The sequence below is a fragment of the Haliotis cracherodii genome, unplaced genomic scaffold (assembly GCF_022045235.1).
Source record: "Haliotis cracherodii isolate W230 unplaced genomic scaffold, xgHalCrac1.p SCAF_2, whole genome shotgun sequence".
In the NCBI taxonomy this organism is placed as follows: Eukaryota; Metazoa; Mollusca; class Gastropoda; order Lepetellida; family Haliotidae; genus Haliotis; species Haliotis cracherodii.
In genome coordinates, this window is record NW_027266275.1 from 76,660,297 (window position 1) to 76,680,014 (window position 19,718).

The window sequence follows — 19,718 nt, forward strand, 5'->3', positions numbered from 1 at the left end:
GTGTAACTGCATGTCTATCTTTGTAACCTAATTCCACACTGACACTTCCTATGCTCGAAGACATGGTGGAAAGTAACGTCCTTGGCAGTGTTTCCTTTTTTCACCACACGTCACTTCTGGTGATCCAAGTTTCCTGTGTAGGAGGTAAGTTTCGCCAGTATTCTGATCTTGTGATTACACACAGATGTGACATTGCCATAATGGCAGTCACAGGTAGATTAATACAGTATTTTTAGCATCCCCTTTCAAAAATAAACTTCCATAGCATCTTTTATCACTGTTGAGGTGGCATTCTGATTACCAAAGTGACTTTCAATCAAATTATCGTTCACTGGATCTGGATTGAATGTACATGGAGGCATGTTAGTGTAGTGATATATGCAGCGAGGTGTGTGCCGTCTGCTTGGGAAGTGTTTCATGTTGCACAGGTTCTGCATGCTTCTAGTATCAATTATTCATCAGAATGTGCATATTTAGCCTTCTGTCATGGCCTATTTGGGGGGAAGTGTGCTGATGATGTTCATACCAGGCACTATGAAGGAGTGTGATGGCCTAATCTGTCATTTTATGGAACTCATACAGTATATAGGGATTTACTTTGGAGTCAGGAATTTCATTATTTTGGGTGCATACTTTTCTTACAAGATCTTGTGGATGAGGACTATTTGTACCTCGCTGTCTGATGTTCTGATGTCCATTGTTTGTCTATATTCAAGTGGACGCCCTGATGTACATTAAGCGTTTGTTAGTTTTTGTGGGGGATTTTAAGTAGTGATTCAGTCTTCAGACGTTATTTAATATTACCTGTTCAAATGTGTCACAGGAAAGGGTGGCTCGAAGTGTCCCCTTGTCTATGGCGTCCTATAAGCATGTCAGAAACCGATGATCATGGGTTCGAATCCCAATTCCCCCTGATTATGTTTCTATGTTTGTCAGCACCCTACCCGTGCTCGTGGCTTGGTAAACATCTAAGACCTGCATTTCTTTGAGCTTTCCACCCACATCAAACTAGCATACTGTGAAATACAGTTCAAAGCAGCATTATACTGACTCCATTATATGGACTAGCTTTGAGGTAGTCTGTGGGTAAGGTGTTAACTTGTCACATAAAGGTCCAGGTTCAATTTCCCACATTGTTGTAGCATGGAATAAAACCCTTTTGAATGATTCAATATGTGACAATGAAGTTAAGTATTGATTCAACAACATTATTACATTAAATTTGATGGTAATATATCATATCCTGTAAGTTACCATGCAAGGGAAGAGTTCTTAATTTTAAAGACAGAAATAAAAATGATTTCTTGAAGCCAAATTTTCCTGTCAGATCTGTCATGCGCTTATACATGATTGAAGAAAACCATAATGTCCTCCACATGGCCCTAGAACTAGTTACATGAAGATAATCTGGAGCTATGATTCCGATATCTTCACTTTGAAAAGAAGACATTTTCCTGTTTTTCCTTTATAAAACTGAACTCTCTTTTTGGAGAAGGATATTTGTGTAAAGTCTCCACATGTGTGCCTGAATTTGTCTTCTGCATGCATGAGAGCAGTTGGACCAATCAGGCTTAACGCTGTCAATGATCCGATAAATGGGAGTTTCTCACATAACGAGAAAACGCTCAAATTCACCCCCGTTTTTATGAATATAATTCAATTAAATGGTGACATTTGGGGTTTATAAACATAAGACATATGTTTTTCACATGCCTTTGCTTGTTCATAGGTAATAAAAATTTCACATTATTGAGAAATAAATTAAAATACAGTTGGGTAAAAGATTACATAACAATGTCGCATGACAGCCATGATGAGAACATGAAGCTGAGGCACAAATTTGAGACAGGAAGCTAATAGCAACTGGAATTTGGACCACACAGAAAATGTTCTTGTCAGTTATATGGTGCGTACAAGAAAATATGCAGTGTTTGGAGGTTTATTTTGTTATGTCATACGCATGTTGAGGCAGAGTGCATGCTTGCATTGTTGTTGATATATGTGCAAGAGAACGCCATTGTCATAGTACTGTGTCTAATTGAGCAAAAATGCTTGTGTTTGGTGTATTGTTTTGGCTTAGTTTCTCAGTAACAATAGGGAATGTGTTTACCTCGAGTCGGCAAAGATGCGTGATCGTGTTTTATTGGTTTGGGTTGGGTTCACCTGAACCAGCTTCTACCTTTTTCTAAGGAATGTGTGAATGGTGATTGAACTAAACTGCGTACCTTTTATTATTGGTTTGGGTTAATTTCCGTTACCTCTGATGTTACTTTGCTCGTGACAAGCATGTTTGGCGTAATTACACAAAAATGCATTTACGGTTGTAGTTTTATGTGATATATTGGGTGCACAAAGTTTTTGTAGGACATGGTTTGTGTTTTTGTAGGAAATGAATGACAAATGTTTCCAGTTGTAGGAACCATCTCACTGAACATCGTGGACGTAAGTCTTTAAGAGGTCTCTCTTGTTGAAGAATGTAGCCTCATTTCTCAGTTTGACTGGATTTAAGCGCATGTCTCCAGTATATTATGTCAACCTTTTCATTGGATTTACCTAACTTGTGACATTTAAAGTGTTCACTTTACATATGATTGATTGACTCAATTGTTTACAGGCGCTGTGATATGGCAGGCGTATTTGTGGGTGCAGCGTCAGCTAACAAACACTTGCTTTCTTATGAAAAAGGGCGGTGCTTCCGATAGAGCAGGACACGCTCACCCTTACCTCAAACACCTGGTGTCATCACTCATACGTGTATTTTCAGTGATCCATTCATATAAGTTTCACCACTTATTTGCCTATTACTTTAGTGTTTAACTTGGGCCTAATCAGCCCAGGTTGAATTGAAAAGATGTCCTACCTGTCCTCTGTGATGCAATATCCAAATAAGCCTTTCTCAGCTAAATCCGTCGAGTGTAATCCTGTGAAAGTGTGGTCCGACTCTGCAAAAACAAAGACATGCATCATTATCACTGCACTGACAAATGTCAAAATGAATTTGGAGAAAAAATGAAGTGTAGATTATTTTTACTGGTTACACCTTGTTAACGCACTTAGCTGGAAATTAAAAATATCTCTTTCGAAAAACAAATGACGCTTGATTTCTGTTATGAGTCTTAACAATATGTGGGCTCCAAAACAGAAGACTTTTTTGTCAAATGAAATGCCTACATGCATGCATCTTATTCTAAAAGCGTCATTTGTCAGCAATGAAATTGACGTACAGGAAGAGTCGTTGATATCGCGTTTCCTTTCATCCTACCCACAATGTTGTAACGACAGAGCCAAAGAACACCAGCGTTACAGCATGCCTGCATGAAACCATTTTTTCCCTTGCTATATTTTTTTCTCTACCGTGCCCCTGTTTTGATGCAAATTTCAATGTATTGCGTACACCGAGCTGGTTTGTAAGAAACAACTCCCTTTTGGACTGAGCGCTGTGCCGGCTGTCAATGAATTGCCATTTTTTGTCTCTCTTGATAAGCTCGGACTAGTTTTTGTAGTGAAAGATTTTTATGGTGAATGAGAAAAACATGGTGAAAATGGCTTGAAGAGGGCAGCAGATGCTCGAAGGCAAAAACTTCGGTCACAAGAGCCAAGACGGAGTCTTCGCCTTACTCCTATAAAGAGACTGAAAGGCACGGGAACATCTTTATGGTTTAAATAGCTTTCCCGGTCCACACGTTATTGTTTGATTTGACTTTATATTTGCTTTATGGAATTTACATTCTGTTGCGTCAGTTTTAATATACTTTACAGAAATGGGTATTATGAGTATTTTATTATCAGGGTTTGAGTACATTTTTTTGCAGATTTCTTTTTTATTTGAGGAAAAATGCATATGTTTTCCTTCTTGCATAGAGTAACTCCAATTTTATGGCCTTGAATTGCTTTTTTTCCCATAAACTTTTATGTGGATCTCCGAAATGTCTGGGTTATGTATTCCCTAAACAGATAAATAAGCATTAGGAAGACAGTGGGAAAAGATTACGTTTGGTTTATTTCATTTATCAGAGGATATTTTTTTAAATGAAAAAGGTCAGGGATATAGTTTTATTGAAATTGATATATAAAAGATGACAGCTTGTGTGTAAGAAACTTTTAGCTGGTTCAGTGTCTGCTTTTTGTATTTATGATATTTTGGAAATAATTTAACTCAATGGTTCTAAATTGGAATATATCTAGATTATGTTTTGACAGGTTTACATCTGGAAGGACACCATGTCAAAAGTGCATACTCATTGCTTGATTTATATACCACTTACCTCGCAACAGCTTACAGTGCAGCTTTTATTGTTAACTTTCCTGCTGAATAAATTTGTTTGAAGTCTCATTTTTTTGTGAAAACAAATTTAACCAATGACAAATTAATGAATTTCTTAATTTGAAAAAAATATGTTAAAGCCTGGTGTACATGAAGGTAAACAATTTTCCTGTAATGTTTTATAACTTGTTTATGTGTAATCACTATCAGAGGGTTTTTTCAAGCAGAATACCAAATGTCTCCCAGTCACAGTTGTTGTGAATGTGTCCGTCATCCCTGCAATAAATTTTTTGTCTTGGCAGAAATGATAAGTTTAAATGTCTTTTAGAACCAAACTTGAGTTTTTAAGGGGACACATGCAAGACAAATACCCAGATGTGTGACATAGTTTCCTCATTAAAAAAAGGTCCATCTGAAATAGTGATCAGTAGCTGCAAAAGTCATTAGAAACTGTCAAACAAAAGAAAAAAGGTTCATCAACTGTGAAAAGCAAATTTTCATGGTAACAGTGTCCCAGAAACCTACTGGCATGGCCGTGTTTAGTTGTGTTCATCCTTCTGATTTGAGAAACAAGACCTTGGTGATGTTCTTTACAGGGTACAATATGTTCTGTGTCCTTCAGTGCAACGGTGTAATAGTGACACAAGTTGGTAACTTCTGTTCTTGGTAGACTGCATGTGACAGACAACATGTGTCTGGAGTGCGCACTGTGATAATTCATGCACACCTGTGTCTATATGGCCAGCATTTGGTGTTAAACATCACTATCTGAAGCATTCAAAACTCCCATATCTGAAGGACACACTTTGAAATCGTGGTTGAACATCTGTCTGTCTGTCTGTCTGTCTGTCTGTCTCTGTCTCTGTCTCTGTCTCTGTCTGTCTGTCTGTCTGTCTGTCTGGGGATACTTATTGATTGGTTGTGGCATGTAACTCTAGGTTGTGTATGGACTGTGTGTAGTTATTGTCATGGCTGGATAGGTTGAGGATTAGCCCTAGAGTTGTCTCGGCTCAAAGGGAGACTAGGCTTGGGCGATCTAGGGGTCCTGGCAAGTTTCACTGAAGTCATTCAAGGCGCATCTTCTGTGTGTACCCTCAACTTGTATTGTGTATACATACTGCACAAAACATTTGGGGATCATGAATATTTTGGGGATATTTATTATTGTGAAGACTGAGCAGACAAGTTCCTAAAAATATCTCCACAAATATTCATGATCCCTAAAGCAGCTCTCACACTTTGCTTGGTGGTTGCCGAGCACTCCCGAGCCTAACTTGGGAAGAGACTACATATATATGAGTATGATATGAGTATGCTACGAGTGTGTTACGAGCACCATAGGAGTCCAATAGGAGCCCAATAGGAGTCTTTTAAGAGTTGCATATGAGCACAACGATCTCGATACGAGCTGTACGACTTTGGAACGACTTTGGTCGGCGGGAATTTGTCACATGATTTAACATGGAGGCTTGTATAGCTCATATTAGACTCGGTCAACTCGGCAATAAATTTTGCAGACGATCCTCATACGAGTTCTGTACGAGCACCACAAGGTCGCCATGAGGGTACTATGAGTAGGACGAGTGTGTTACGAGTGTGTTACGAGTGTGTTACGAGTTTGTTAGGAGTTGGCTGGCGGCCCGAGTGTTTGAGCAGTTCCAAAACTCTTGTAGATCAGTACGAGGTATCCGGAGTTACCCTGAGTTAAGTACGACCTCGCTACGAGCTTCATACGAGTACCCTTGAGTCAGCTCGGGTCCATACTCGGGACGCAACTCGGCAAAGTGTGAGAGTCCCTTAACTTTTGTTCAATATATGTATATCTAGCAGCTAATGATTGCTCTGAATACACACAGACAACAATTAGATCATCTAGACTGAAAATAGGCATCAGATCATAGAACATTGTGCCCCGGTATTCACACTCAACAGGCTCTACACTATCATATTATCTATGAAATCTTTTATTACACAATAAGAAAGAATGTCTGATGCTGATATTCTGTGGGATGTTGCCCGCTAGACCATGTAGACAGGGATGCAACTTCACACAAGCCCTCGTTTGTCTAATGTTAAATGCATCCCCAGGGCATGCTGAAATTTAGGCTTTTTAGGTGTGTCCGTATATATATTATCACTAAAAGGAACCGTAAAATGTTACCCAAGCTAGACTTGCCTATTTTTGTCATCAAGACTGTTTGTTCATGGAGATATTCCGCAGACGTAGTGCAGGACTAGTTGAACTGGGAACTGGGAATCTATTCTCCCGGTGGTAAATTATTTTGATCTGACTTGACATTCTCGTAAAATATTTGCAAATTACCAGTTTTGTAACCCAGATATTCAGAATATATTGGAAGCCAACTGATCCTTTTTTCGAGATCAATGTAATCAAAAACACATCTGTCTTTTTAAGCCGTATCAGTACCCCATGAATTTCCGATGAATGACTACTTCTACAGTGCTAAATCCCAACCACTTGGCTCCCTCTGACTGGCCTGTGTACTTGCTGTACTCTGCTAGGATTGATGCCCTTATCCAACCATTCATTCATATTCTTGTGGAGGCTATTTATTTGGACATCCTTGGAAGTTCAAAATAAAGATTGCTGAAGAAAAAGTGTCTGTCGTATAAATCCTGTCAGATGGTGTTGTTGGGTGCTTAACTGCTGTAATGCCCTGGGCCTTGTTTCACAAAGCAATTGTAAGTCTATGTTAAAGTATGAGTTACGATAGTCCTGTCAGATGGTGTTGTTGGGTGCTTAACTGCTGTAATGCCCTGGGCCTTGTTTCACAAAGCAATCGTAAGTCTATGTTAAAGTATGAGTTACGATAGTCCTGTCAGATGGTGTTGTTGGGTGCTTAACTGCTGTAATGCCCTGGGCCATGTTTCTCAAAGCAATCGTAAGTCTATGTTAAAGTATGAGTTACGATAGTCCTGTCAGATGGTGTTGTTGGGTGCTTAACTGCTGTAATGTCCTGGGCCTTGTTTCACAAAGCAATCGTAAGTCTATGTTAAAGTATGAGTTACAATAGTCCTGTCAGATGGTGTTGTTGGGTGCTTAACTGCTGTAATGTCCTGGGCCTTGTTTCACAAAGCAATCGTAAGTCTATGTTAAAGTATGAGTTACGATATCCCTGTCAGATGGTGTTGTTGGGTGCTTAACTGCTGTAATGTCCTGGGCCTTGTTTCACAAAGCAATCGTAAGTCTATGTTAAAGTATGAGTTACGATAGTCACTGTGCTAAGATCGCTTTGTGCAACGTGTGATGGTGAAACACGCCACTTGGTGGCGCTGTAACAGTAGGAGTTCCCCTGTATAGGGGGGATGATGCCACCCAATAGCTGCAGAAGATACAACTTAGATCAAGTCGTGATAACAGTCCTGAGATTTTTGATTTGATAGGATCTTCCTTATGCAGACCATGACTTGTGGCAGGAGCATGCTGGGATACGCGGCATTTCCGCCATGATTGTTGGCGATATTTGTTTGTGGAAAGCATCTCTTTACATGCAATGATGTGAAGGAGAATCTTTGGTTTCTTTGAAAACATGGCAGCAACATTGATGCTGAAGCTCCACAAACATGGGCGCCTCTATCACTTTCCTTAATCTTGATCTTTTGCTAGAAGACATTTTCCACGTGTGTCAAGGGATTTCCTGACAGGCTGCTCTCTTGCCCTCTAGTTTAGCTAGTACCTCTGTATGCTAGATAGATAATGTTATCCAAATAGGAACACGGCTTCTTTGTGTGTTGACTAAGGAGCCTACGCCCACATGTTACATTATGTGCTCCACCAGGGCCCCAGTGCACTCTGGGTGCCATATTTGTTACCATGGCGATTGGGTGGCGCAGGTGACCAAAACTGTTGATATCACGAACAAGGGATGCAGTAACTGTTACCATGGCAACTATGTGTAACTTTGTCATAATTTTAGAGTTTGGTTGCGATGTTTTTGTCACATGGTTACATTACATGTTGCAGAGTCTGACCATGCAATCCACTTGATGCTCATCATAAACAAGTAGAGCAGCTTTTGAAACTCCCACAAATGTGCTAGGTCGAGATGATTAAATTGTTCTGAGGACCTGTTAAAATCCAATGATGGTAGTCCTCATTGACTTGTAGTGAGTGTGTATGAATTTACGCAGCTTTTAGCAATATTCCAGCAATATCACAGCGGGGGACACCAGAAATGGGCTTCACACATTGTACCCATGTCGGGAATCGAACATGGGTCTTCAGTGTGACGAGCGAATGCTTTAACCACTAGGCTACCCGACCGCCCCTCTTTGACTTCTTAGCTTTTGAGGCTATAAATTCTGAACCAGTTCTTAATGTTTCAATTTTGCTACAAATTGGAACAGAATAAAACTGACTGAAAATGTTAACATAATAAATCTTTTTTTGTCTAAAATAAAGTTTTCACCAGTCCACAAGAATAGTCTTAAAAAAATGAATTCTAAGTCTGGTAAAGCATAAGATGGGAAAACCAAAATAACTGAAATAAACAGATGAAAACAAGTCCAGATACACAGTGAAGTTCCAACATGGGTCTTTCAACAAGTTTTAATCTGTGAACAAGTGTGAGGAAACACACAGCCTTTAGGTTGAAGCTCACCATTGATGTACACAAAATGGTTACCCTGAATGTGGCTGGGTATTGGCATGGCTACATGGGTAATATATCTAGACTAGTCCCAGAAGTTGATGAGGGAATATGTCTGATATTCGTTAATCAGATAGAGTATTGGTAACGTCTTTACACTGTTCTAGTGGTTAAGTAAGTTGATACAAATGTAAGGCAGTGTATATCCACTTATGGCAACCTTGTGACAAACCAAGTGGGAGATATATTTTCACTGTAGCATATTACCATGAATTTGTTAACTATGGGAATTGATTTGGAAAACCAATATCGCCCATGCCAAGTGTAAAGAGCGTTGATATCTACAAATGACCAGATTTTGGGTTTGGATTTCTCTCTTGAGGATTAACCTTGCAAGGCGATGATTTCTACACCTGTTGGAGTAATCTCCCCTGATAGACTATGAATTTCAAAAATAATGCCAAGATGTAATCCTATGTTGTCTGTCAGTCTGAGTGTTTTTTATTGAAACTTTTTTTCCAATTTCAAACATTTGGCTGATAAAAGTTCAGTGGTTAAGATACTGATACATTTGAAAATCTATGTTCCCTGAACGTGATATATATCTCGTATCCTCTGATAACATATCACTCTCTTTAATGTGCCAACATTAACATGTGTTGATGTGTTGATGCACATGTATGCCTTCAGTGTAAAATAGTGAGGGTTGAGTTGAGTTGAGTTGAGTTGAGTTGAGTGAGTGAGTGAGCATGGGTATGATGTGACAGACAGAATCATTAACAGGATAAATCTATGATTTGAACCCACAATCATAGGATCCAGACATGACAAGGGCACACAACTCTGGACAGTGTCTCCAGGTCATGTGCTTGTTTCATGAGGGTTTGGTTGTTAGGACGTGGTTGTTTTGACCAGTCTTCACTTCAGTATTATGTTTTGTGGAAGTTTGTGAAGTTAGTTTGGTTGTGACTAGTACTCCAATACTTCAGTAAATCAAATGAAGTTGAATACTGGAATTACCCAGGACATTCTTTTTATTTTCGAGATATATTATAGATTTTTTGTTGATGAATTAACCAGCTAAGTTGTAGAATTTGATGAATATTTCCAAAAAAAGTTTTGATTTGTTCGCTTTTGTTATTTCACTCACATTGGTGTTTACTGCTTATGACATAAGATGGAGAAATAACATTGGACAGACAATGGTCAATGCAAGATTTATCCCTGTTTGTCTGCTGATTTTCTTAATGAACCCAAAGTAATTTGCAATAATCTATTTAGTCGAGTAAATTAGTTCAAGTATACAGACATCCTCCACTGAGAATAACCAGACACTTCGATCTCAATTGACTGTGCCAGACTTGGAGCACCAGTTCAGGCCTTAATCAACCAGCTCAGTAAGTGGAACTATCCTGTTCATGTCTAAGTCTGGGCTTTTCTGACGTTTCCTGAGAAATTAAACTTTATTTCAGTGGAATGAATTCCATGCATGAAGAGCTAAGTTGGAGGTCATGTCTGTGTTGCTCTGTGATGGAGGAAGTAGGTCTTGAGGGGGCAGTCAGGTAGCCCAGAGGTTAGTGTATCGGCTTGACTTCAGGGGACATGGTTTTGAATCCCAAATGGGTACTGGATTCTGCAATATAATTTATCAGTAAATGTTGTTGAAGCTGACCTGACATCATGAGTCTTTGCTCATAATATCAGTCACTGGATAGTCTGGCCCAGATTTGATCCGTTTAGACCGTCATCATATAGCTGGAATATGGTTTCAATATTTTTCAAACTGATTGACAGCCGAAGATGTGCGATACATTAGTTGGTGTTTCGGAACCACTTGTTTCTCCTTCACAGCCATCTGCTCAGGCAGGAGATGATGTTGGGGAGAAATCGGAACTTCTCATTTATAGGCGATGGTTGTTCAAGTTTGCTTTTATTTTCATTGCGATGACTGTTTGAGTGGAACCTCAGATTAAACCTCATTGAACTTGGGATGTACCTGGCCTTCAACATATGTTCTGGCATTGGCACATCAGGACAGCAGAACACCAGAACATCTGCGAGTGTTGTGGCAGATGGTGGAAGGGGAGGTAATTACGAACATTTAGTGGGCTGTGATTACATATGAATTTGACAGTTGTTGGGTCGTGAGTCATGATCGGTAGTACATGATAGTACCGTGACGAGAGAACCAGGGGCGTTGCTGGGATGGATGCCCCTGGGTACCTTCTGTCAGTGTCCGTTTGATGATGTTTGATGGTGTTTATGATGTTGATGATGTTTAATGGATCAGGTACATGGCAGACTCAGTAGGAGGCTGTAAAGAGGGTAATCCTCACACGTAAAAAAATAGTCTGTTTATCAGTTTACTCCAGTTGTAGATAAGCTTAATGTTTTAAAAGTGGGTTGTCTTTAATCATTTAGAAAATATGTCCACTGCTTGAACATTAATACTTAACTGTTACTAGGAATATCAGCCAAAACAAAAGTTGAAAGAATTAGGTTTCTATGGTGTTAATCAGGTAATGGAAAAGTATTGTTTTAAGGCTTAGAGAACTATATTCCATGACTGACAGAACTATATGACTTATATATGGCTATATGTGTCAAGACTCTATTACATATCTCACAGGCCAATATCACACATCTCAGACCTGTATCACACAATTGTGGCCTGAATCACATTGCTGACAGACCTTTGTCACACATCCATGGTCTGGAGACATGTTGCAGATCTAGCTTCAACATACCAATTTCAGTTATTCACAAACATAATCAGTGTTTGAAATTAGGCGTGGAATTCATCTTGTGTGACTGTAATGATTCAAATACCACAGAAGACCTCAAGGATGCGACGACCCCCTAATTTCTAACACTGCATAACCCCCCAACACACACACTTGCTCATACTGACTTTTTTTAGAACCCTCTCTATCACCCAGAGATAATACAATGTGGAAATGGTTCTGGTTGACATCAAGCAGAATAGTTGAGAACACATCACAGATCATCTCATGCATTGACACCTATAAGAGAAAGCACCAGTGTGAACTCCCACTCACAAGATGTATACACACAGAGGTACCTGGTGTGTTCACTTGGTCACTACAGCCTAATGACCTACTAAGCTCTGACTGTAACAGCGTAATACTTCCTCAGACGTTCATGCTGCTGCGGCCAAGTGTGATGAGCTCGCAGGTGCTGTATCAGTCGGATGTCAGGCCATGGCTTATGCCTTAATTACCCACTATCTCAAGCTGAGAAAACACCAATTATACCCCCATGGATGTCTTTGCCATTATGCTGTCTTTCTGCAACCAGTCCAACTTCATTTCAAACAAACTTGTAGACATATGGGTATATGAACGATCATTTCAAGGTATCCATCTTTTCCATCCTTCTCGCCCACCCTCAAACATTGTGGCCACATATTTGTTCAGAGAGATTGTGTGTTTACAAATGAAACACCTTGTGATGCGATCCCCGACTTGAACTCCTGCTGGGGGATGTGGAGAAGAGATGTACGCCATAGAAAATATGTACAGGTACCACCTATGGTAAATTAAGTTTTGTTGGTTTCACGGTAATTGGGATAACATTGATATTGGTACGGAAGCTGGGACTAATATAAAATGTGCTGATGGATTTGCCAGCAATCATCGTAAGTTTTGTCAGGTGTTGGAGGAGATCAAAGTTATAATGGACAAGACAGTTGTGCCATTGATGCTTTTGGCAATTTGTTTGTTGTAGGTACGTTGGGAAATGGAAAGGATGAAAAATTGGATTTTTTGTTTGGAAGGTTGCTGTTTGTTTGTTTTTGTTTTGGATGGGGTACTTAGGGTTCTAAACATGTAAACAAATACTTGGTTTTTTGCTTGTAGTGATTTTGCTTTTTACCCAAAATATATTCATCCAGGCTGTTGTTCTGATGTCAGTACTTAGTGTTTAATTTAAAAAACAGAACTAGTTGTTTGCGAAAGTATGAATTCCTATTCTTGTTTTTCAATACCAATTTTTTGTCACTATTCAATAAATAACCATTCTGATAAATCTCAAATTTTTGTCCCTATCTCATCTGTTGCTTTGATATTTTCATCAAATGACTATCTTTTCTACTTTGGTCCAAATCTCATGAGATATTTATTGATTGTACACTGATAAAGGGTTAAGATAAATCAGACGGTGAATGTTTTAATTCTGTGTTCAGATTGGGACCTCTTTGATTTGACATTCGATGGCGCTAAATGAAAGTCCCAGGGTAATTTCCACCAAAAAAAGGTCCACGAGATTAAAGGCGTTTAGTTTCCTTCTAGATCAAGAGAATATAGGAAAAATGAGCAGAACCTTGGGGAGAACAAGAAAAATCTCAACTCAGATCATTTTCCCTTGAAGTCTGTCACTTTTGTTTGTCTATTTTTGTGTTAAGTTCATAGGTAGTATATACTTTGATGAGTGGACACAAAGCTTGTTTATACCATCAGATGCAGACATGCGAGCTTCCGGAACAGAACCTGATTTACCAAACATGTGTTCTGTTCATGTTGAAGTTGAAATCCATTGCTTCGTTCACCTCTTTACAAAATACCTTGGCAAGAGGTCCTGTCAAGATGGGCTAATACAGAACCATTTTACATCACGTTTAGCTCATGAACGAGACAAATCCATGCTTTCAGATATAATTAGCAAAATTGAAAAGCCCTCCCAAACAGCTGCCTAAAGTCAAGAATGAAGTCCACGAGAACATGCATAGTTCTGGGAGTAGGGAGCAGCATTAACAACTGCTTTTCATGGTAAAAAGAAGATGAAAAAATGTATACAAAATCCACAAAAATCCTTGCTGTCTCACAGTCTTTAGTGAGGTGTTACATGTTAGATGTGATGGGTTTTGCACAATCGCTAGTTGGTTGCATCATGTTAACAACTGCACCCCTGCCCGGGCACCATGTTTATACAGGATTGTGGGTCATCTGTGTGGTCGGTCACCCAGGTGTTTTGCTGGCAGTCGTTTCTGCATCAGTGTTGTAGATGGGGGGAGAAGTGTATATGTTGAGCAGCAGTTAGGATCCATAAACTCCATGAACTTCATCACAAAGGTGGATCGTCAAGGAAAGGAAGTACCAGCAGGATGTCAATTTGGCTCCTTTTATAGGCTGAATTGTTCAGTGCTTGTTTGTAAGAGACACATGGATGGTATTGCTAGCTTTACCCTAACGTGTTAAAGGGATTTTACTTCAGATAATTTGAAAAGATTTACTTGAACAGGAACTTTTGGGTAATTCATCAGTTCTAGCATGCCTGTGACATGTCAGTTCAAGTTCACAGTGTTTGTTTTATTATTTGAACATTAACTTGTCTCATGTTAAAGTCACGTGACAGACTCAAAATTGAACTGGGTAGAAGAACAAGACCACCCACACCTTTGGAAGGATGTCTCTGTGATCACTGCTCAGTCCTTGGAGATGAAGAACACTATCCGATGTCTTGTAATAAAATTCAGATGTTAGGCACTCCCTGTTTAATCTCATTCCTTTAAAGTAGTTATTTTGAAATCCTTAACTTCACAGAAATATTTCGTCTACTTTTTATAAATAATGAACCAGGTAACATAGAAATAATCTGCTATCATGTAACTTCAAATAAATCTGAAGTACCTATTATAGATAATCCACAGTCATGACATATTTTTTTGTTTTGGTACTTTGTATTGTTATCCTGACTTATTATGTATCTGTTTATATAATTTATAGAAGATTGTCACTAAATGGAACATTTGCACAATAAAAATCTTGTACTTTGTGTCTTGTATCTTTTCACGTTTTGCGTGTGGGAATATGATTCTCCACATATGTCATGGACCTTTGGTTTCTGAGGCAGGAGAGCTCCACTGCTTCATGATCGTTGCAACAGTCAACCAAAATGGGAATCGGATGGTTAAAATGGCCTTCAAGTATGTGAGCGGGGACAATTCATGTCTGTTTTTGTACCTTTTATATAGTGGGAAGTAGTTTGCTTTAGATTTAGTTCTTCCTCAAGGATATTTCAATATTATAAGCCACCCAGGGATGCCAGGGAGAATTAGATCCCAGTCTCGGAGGGATGTAAAAACTTGGTTCTCAAAACAGTTGAATGAAGGTGCTTCTTGAATGGGCAAATGCGTGCAGTTCCACTAAGTGATGTGACTTTAAGTGCAATGAGTATCATAAATCTGTGTTAAAGTATGGGAGTTACAACAGTCGTACCATGAACATCACATGATGGAATGGGCCACGGAAATGGGCCGTAGGAGATGGGCCCTCTGCCAAGACCTTCTTGCCCTCTAGTCTAGCACAGCATGTATCTTTACACTGACTTACAAAAGTCATAGCAAACATAGTTTTGTTGATTGAGGTCTTTGTCTGATAGAATGTGTGACTTCAAACCCAGGTTTGAACACACACACATACACATGCACACACTCACACGTGTGAGTACAGTCGGCTGTAATATGGCTGAAGTACTGACAACATCTTTCCAAACACACATTTCAGACTTGTTTTGTTTGTTTGTTGTTTAACACCACATTCAGCAATATTCCAGCTATATGACAGCGGTCTGTAAATAATCGAGTCTGGACTAGACAATCCAGAGATTGACATCATGAGCATCGATCTACGCGATTGGGATACGATGACATGCATCAACCAAATTAGCAAGCCTGACCACCTGATCCCGTTAATTGCCTATTACGACAAGCATAGTCACCATGGCAAGCATGGGTTGCTGAAGACAGGATCTTCACAGGTCTCTGATCATGGCTGTATGTAGAGGACAGTACCACCTGGGAAGCAGTAACTGACCATTGTAAAGCTGAGCTTGTCAGCTGCTGCTTGAAAATTTTCCAATGTCAACTAAAACCAATGAGGAGTGTTTTATCTGACTTATGAACTGGCGAAACATTATGTTGTTTGCATTTTATGTATAAAGGTGTTTAATGACAGTCTAGAGAAAAGCTTGTAAGATATATCTGGCTTGGAAATATTTGCTGAACATGGCACCTTCTACTGAATAACTGATCTTTAGCCAGTTCTATGGACTAAAGGTTAGAGTGCCTGACAACTGACCAGAAGGTTGTGGGTTCAATTCCCATCATCTATAGTGAACAAGTTTATTTCTTCTCTTTGATTTTAGAACGCTGGATGTCCAAGCAATATCTGCTTCTTTACTCATAAGAGTGAGTGAGTGAGTGAGGTTTTACGCCACTTTTAGCAATATTCCAGCAATATTACGGCGGGGGACACCAGAAATGGGCTTCACACATTGTACCCATGTCGGGAATCAAACCCAGGTCTTTGGCATGTACTCATGAGATATTACCAGGAATAAGTAAAACTTCTACTTATACATACTCGGTCTTAAAGTAAAAAGTAAAACCTCATGCTCAACCTCAATAGGTTATCATGAAAAAACAAGTAACATCCAAAACAATGGTCAATATCCGTGATAGGTTTGTAGGACAGTTCTGTTTGAATTTCGTCAATGGTGTTGCCCCACTTTACACACAAGCAGCTGAGAGGTATGAAGATGTGTCACAGTTTTTAAGGAGAAGCTGATGACTGGTGTACATACATTTTGTTGTTAATAAATCAGGATTTATCTAAAGTTGTCATGTTTATATGTGACCTTGACCTCTCTAAAATAACACTGTCCGTTAATTGCAAGAACATTTGTCCCTAACAGGAAATGGAAAAACCTTTTTTGGCAATGACTCTCTCTAATGTAAACATAAAAACTATCATAAACTAAATAGTCTTGATTAATGTGCAAAGTGTTGATGGCTGGGATCCAAATGTGATGCTGAAATCTACAAGTAATAAATAAACATGCCTGTGTTCTGTGCTGTCAGCATACATGTCTGTCATGATGGCAATGAACAATTTGAATAGTATTCAGAATCCTTATCAGGTGGTGATATTTTCTCATTCATACTTTTTAAGAAGTTTAGACATTAATTTTCCATATTTCCCATGAGAAATGTGTGTCCACAGAAAAATATATTCCCAGAATGCGTCATACTTTAAAGTTGATATTTTTATTGCTTGTTTTGAAGGAGTGTTTTCGTTATTTGAGAACTGAAATTCAAAGTTTTCTGTTTGAGCTACTATGGAATAGTCCTGGATAGCGCCACTCACTCACTCACTCACTCACTCACTCACTCATTTATTCACCCATTTTCTCTTTTACTCACTCGCTCACTCACTCACTCATTACTAACTTATTTACTCATTCATTTAAACTCTCTCACTCACTCACTTATTTATTCACTCATTACTAACTTATTTACACTCATTTTCTCTTTTACTCACTCACTCACTCACTCACACTGAAGGACAAGGTGATGTCGTCAGCACAAGAGATTCCGCTACGTGGCACACTGATGGCATATATCCTTGATACACTGTGCGATGCCAGGACAGAAATAGAAGCAGACATGATGACTGTCTTGTGACATTTGTTATCCGTGATCAAGTGGGTGATTTGGGGATCATATTCTGTCTGTTCCTATAATTACAACCAGCTATATCAGACCCACTTAAGACTGAATGACAAAGCATGAAGGCCAAATGATACTTTCCTGTTTGTGACCAACACACCATATCTTCCAACTTACTTCCAAAACTTGGGATGTTCTGGAAATAGTAAAATAGGGTTTTAGAAATCTCTTGGAGTCCATTTGCAGCTCTTCTGTATCCCTCTTTTCCCCCTTCTTATCCTGCAATCTACATATCACATCGTGAATACACAATGCCATTTAGAAAGTGGTCAAATGTAACAAATGTTATATTTGGGATAAATTTCTTTGTACAGTACAGATTCTAGTACTTTTTTGAGTTGAGTTTAACCCACTCAGCAACCGAGGCTTCGACAAAAATGAAAGTCCGACAACTGGTAGAGGTGTACTCAAAGTACGTGAACTAGACTACCAGTTGTCGGACTTTCATTTTTGTGGAAGCCTCGGTTGCTGAGTGGGTTAGATCGCTGACTTTTTGTGCTGGCGATTAGATGCCTCACTCTCATGTCTGACAAGTGTGTGTTCGAATCCCGGACTGGACTCAACTAAAAAAAGTACTAGAATCTGTACTTTACTAAGAAAGTGTTATCCCAAATATAACATTTGTTATACATATCACATCCACTACCTAACCCACACCACGTATCAAAACCCATAGAAATTTGTTTTATAATCCAGTCTATTTATAAATTTTCACAGGAAGCATTTCAGAATTGGGCAAAACATTAATTCAAATTTATGTACTGAGCAAGGGAGATAACCATGTTAGGACAGTCGTCATTTCCTTCTGCTCCAGTTGTCAACTGTTAAACAGTATATGTGTCATGGTGACTTCTGACCTATTCTTATGGGTCTAATCATCCTAGCTTCTGTTTTCCCATGTCAGAAAGCTGCACAATGATACGTCTGTGTTGTTGTGCTATCTCAATATATCAAGGCATCTTGTTACACTGAAAAGTGACAACATTTTCACAGGACAGGTGTAGCGAAACTCCGCCAGCAGCTTGCACCCGCTCCCCACATTGCTGTGCTGCTTGCTTTGGTTATGTAAGGGGGCATTTCGGACAGAATTAGCATGTGTGCAGCCTAAACATTTTCAAGATGGAATCAAAAAGGCACAAATTGTCCATCATCGTTTTTTATAAAAATATCAATTTGAAAAATGTTAATGGTTTCTGATTTCAGATAAAAGCTTGATGGCCAAATGTAATTCTTTTGAAAATAGATTTTCGTTTAATGTAAAACTTATGTGCAATGTGTTTTTACTTAATTGTTGATACAAGTCTATTTTAACATTTTTCTCTTGGGATGATATTTTTTTTTATATAAATTTGTAACAATCTGTACATCTAAAACCCCATGCATAATTGTTGCTTAAGCTAAATTTATGTTTCTTGCTTTTAAAAAGTGTAATAACTTTCTCATTGGCGCTGAAATTGTCTAACTCTGATATCATCTATTGTATAATGGGACGGTGGCCCCTTTACTGAAATAAAGCTCTCTCTCTCTTGGGATGATATTAAATTTTCAGAAAACTTAATAACAAAAACATTATTGCTTGTTTAACCATGATGAGGTTTTGTTTCTGTATTGACTGAATAATAAGGAAATTAACACAAACTTTATGGGGAGTGTTTACGTCCTTCAAGTAAGGAGGCTGGCTTTAGAATGTCCATTTAAAAGTCATTTCACACTTTAATGAGAATACAATGACATTTAAATGGTTTCAGGATGAACTGTTTAACTAAAGTATGTACGTTTAGTAGTGTACTTTATTAGCGGTGTGTAAAATGGTCATTAAAAGTTAATAGTGTTTATGTTTTAATATCTCTCTAAGATATTCTGATGAGAGGAACAGATATGTATCTTGTATCACTCAACATCCAAACTGGGTAATTAAGTCTTGAGAATGACACTTAGCTAGATTCTCGGCCCCACTTATAAGAATCACTTCCTGACGGTTATCTACCATGAAATGAGTCTGAATGAGGTGTCAGAGAAGAGAAGTCAAACACAAAGATAGCAATCACATTGTATATGCTGGCTCTCCTAGTGTATCAGACCCATGAAGATTCCGGGGTCAGCAACCCATGCTTGCCGTAAAAGGTGACTATGCTTGTCGTAAAAGGCGACTAACGGGATCGGGTGGTCAGGCTTGCTGACTTGATTGATGCATGTCATCGATCCCAATTGCGTAGATCGATGCTCATGATATTAATCACTGGATTGTCTGGTCCAGACTCGATTATTTACACACCGCCGTCATATAGCTGGAATATTGCTGAGTGTGGCGTTAAAC

The 19,718-nt window shown here is 38.9% G+C and overlaps 2 protein-coding genes across 3 annotated transcripts in view; one reads left to right on the forward strand and one right to left on the reverse strand.

The window, feature by feature from the left end:
- Nucleotides 1-19,718, reverse strand: part of LOC139468535 (netrin receptor UNC5C-like) — a 421,042-nt gene that overhangs the window by 315,739 nt on the left and 85,585 nt on the right. Inside the window, exon 3 of the mRNA XM_071250571.1 lies at nucleotides 2,861-2,942. The gene's annotated coding sequence lies outside the window, so the exon portion shown is untranslated. The remainder of the gene's footprint in view (nucleotides 1-2,860; nucleotides 2,943-19,718) is intronic.
- LOC139468534 (short-chain dehydrogenase/reductase family 42E member 1-like) overlaps nucleotides 1-19,718 on the forward strand; it is a 334,803-nt gene that overhangs the window by 54,826 nt on the left and 260,259 nt on the right. The window lies entirely within an intron of this gene.